The 2,916-nt window shown below is 43.3% G+C and overlaps 1 protein-coding gene across 2 annotated transcripts in view; it reads left to right on the forward strand.

Annotated features, from left to right (window-relative positions):
* Positions 1 to 632: 632 nt before the first annotated feature.
* The window catches only part of Hmg20a (high mobility group 20A), an 84,457-nt gene continuing 82,173 nt past the window's right edge, over positions 633 to 2,916 (forward strand). For both annotated transcript variants that reach the window (XM_015480384.2, XM_015480385.2), the window contains exon 1: positions 633 to 953. The gene's annotated coding sequence lies outside the window, so the exon portion shown is untranslated. The remainder of the gene's footprint in view (positions 954 to 2,916) is intronic.

Raw genomic sequence — 2,916 nt, forward strand, 5'->3', positions numbered from 1 at the left:
GGTGACCACCATTGCCGCCTGTCCCGTCCCCTTCCTGGTGATCGCGACCGTCGCCTCCGAGCAACTGACACTGACTAACAACAACTAACTACTCGCCGTCGCCGAGTCCACCGCGCGCTCCCGGCCGCTTGCCGCCCGACCAGCCCACCAGCCTGCCCGCTCCTCCCAGCCCCGCGCGCCACCCTGCCGCGCGCACCCTTGCCCGCTGCGCTCCTCGAGGAGCGAGCACGCGCACGCGCACGCGCATGCGGGTCCAACTCGCTCCCAATTCTCTCCTCAGTCTCGTGGGAGGAGTCGCCTCGAGGCCCTGCCCCTCTGAGTTCCAACCTCCCAGGGCGAGACGTACCGGGCGCCTGATTGGCTGAGGAAGGTGTGGCCAAAGAAAGAAGGCAGGACGACTGGGACCTTGAGACGCGTGACAGGAAATTTGGGTTCAATTAAATGGTAAAGAAAAAGGGCAACGAAGTTTTAACCCATTGGGGTGTCGGATCCCCCTAGCTCACCAAGTCGTCTAATAGAGACTATGTGATTTCAAGGACTCCAGTACACAGTAATTACCAGTTTAATTCCCACTACCTATTAATAAAAAAACTTCATTTCCCATGAAGCTCCGCGAGTCTCACCTTACGTAATTACGTAGGCTTTCGCCGCACTGGAACAAAATAATCCCTTCATTTTTCTGAAGGTATCAGGAATAATATTTCACTTTTCTCCTTACCGGAACAATTTTAAATGTTACCACGTTAGGAGACGTTACCTATAAGGCGGTTTTTAAGCGATTAGGTAAAGAGAAATAAAGGATGACAAAATAAAGTGCTGCGGAGGAATTTCTGTCAAGCTCTGAAACGACGGAGTGCGAAGAGTGAAGGCGATTGAGAGGGGCTGAGGGAATTGTCCTCTGTGCAAGGGACTTTCATTAGGCCCCAGCCCCTGCCTGCCCCTATCATCAGCAGGTCAGTAAGCAAGGCGAGCTTGGGGGTGGCTACAGTCGAGATGTCCTTCGCCCCTTGACGATCATCCCGCTTTTGCTGCTGTTATTGATTTATCTTGTTTTAAGGTTAACAGAATGGGGGCCTTACTTCCGGTTGGGGGAGGGGAGGAATGCTGTCATGGGGGAGGGGGAACATTACACTTCCTGTGAGAGTAGGATGGTGGTTTAGGGGTGTCCAACCCACTTCCCGTGCTGGTGAGGGCCTGGAAAGGTGGTGCTTGGTATTATTTGCAGAGATGTTATTTTAGAGCTTTGGGATTGTGTGTTATGTCAAAGTTAGGTTATTACACCAAGTTGTGCTGATCATCAGCCTCCAGGCAGAATTTTTGTGTTTGGTTTCCACTTGTAAGATGGAAAATTACCTCCCCAACGAAAGTTTCTTCAAAGAATTCGAAACCCCTTGTTAAAATTCTGTTACCCGATGGACATACTCTTTTGTGTGACTCATGCATTGCCCACCCCTGCTTCCCTACTCAAGTTCAACCTTGACTGAGTGAGATACAGTGTTCTCTGCCATAACCATGCAACAGAAACTCCGTATATATTCCTTGAAGGAGGTTTACCAAAGAACTGAATATCTCACAGTATGGGACATTTTCATTTTAGCGGGGGGGAAGTATACTGAAGTACTCAAATTTGATGTTACTTAAATTGACATAATTGGTATCTTTCGTTCTTAGACCTGTTGATTTGGGGCTACAGGTTTTGCCCTGTGCCTGAGAACAACTTCCTCAGCCTTAAAAATTCTATGAGCCAGTGTGATGACTCTCCTGAAATCCCAAGGACTCAGGAAGCTGAGGCAGAAGGATCAAAAGTTCAAAGCCAGCTTCAACAACTTAGTGAGGCCCTAAACAACTTGGTGAGACCCTGTCTCCAAATAAAATATTAAAAGGACTGGGGATGTGGCTCAGCGTCTAAGTGTCCCTGGGTTCAATCCCCAGTACAAAAAAAAAAAAAAATATGTAGTTTAAATGTAGTTGCTGTGAAAGTTGTATTTTAGTACAGTTTTCCCTTTGTGATTTAAAAAAATTTGGCACTGATTTAAGAAATGATACCTATTCTTTGCAATTTTAAAGCATGTTGAAATGGTCATGACCTCAGCTTACATTTTAAGGAGAAAATGGCTCACAAAAGATAAAAGACGAATAAGAAAAAACTATTTGCCTATATTCTCTATTGTATATAATAAACTATATAGGAGGTGATAATGAACACCCAACAATTTTGATTCCTTGACTTCTCTTGTCAAGTACCAATACTTGATGTATGTACTGGAAGGTACCAGTCTTTTTGGAGCTTGCTTTGTGAAATCACAGCACTTCTTTGGTATTTTAGGACATCTGTGAAGAAAACCTAGAACTATAATGCCTTTCAAGAATTTTTAAAATAATAAGGCCAATGTGTTTTTTTTCCTTTGGGATTGTTACACAGTAACCACAAATATTGCAATTATTTGAATTCTAGTTCTTTTAAAAAGCTATTTGGTTTGGAGTTGGTTAGAAAATGTTTTAAATTAAATGTGAAAATTAAAATATTTTAACCCACAGACTTTTTTTTAAAGTCAGTTTGATAGGCTCAGAATACCAGGTATAGTAAGTAGCACACACCTTTAATCCCAGCTACTTGGGATGCTCTGAAAGGAAGATTACAAGTTTGAGACCAGCCTGATCAATTTAGGCAGATGCCATCTCAAAGGGAAGTGGAGTGCTGGAGATGTAATAGCTTAGTGTTAGAACACCCTTGGGTTTAATCCCCGGTACCACAAAAAAAATTAATTAAACTAAAAATAGTAAAGGATAGGGTTTTAGCTCATTGATTGAGCACTTGCTTAGCACAGGAGGCCCTGAGTTCAATTCCCAGCCCTGAGTTCAATTCATATATATATTATATATATATATATATATATATATATATATATATATATA

This window comes from Marmota marmota, unplaced genomic scaffold (assembly GCF_001458135.2).
Source record: "Marmota marmota marmota unplaced genomic scaffold, marMar, whole genome shotgun sequence".
Classification (NCBI taxonomy): domain Eukaryota; kingdom Metazoa; phylum Chordata; class Mammalia; order Rodentia; family Sciuridae; genus Marmota; species Marmota marmota.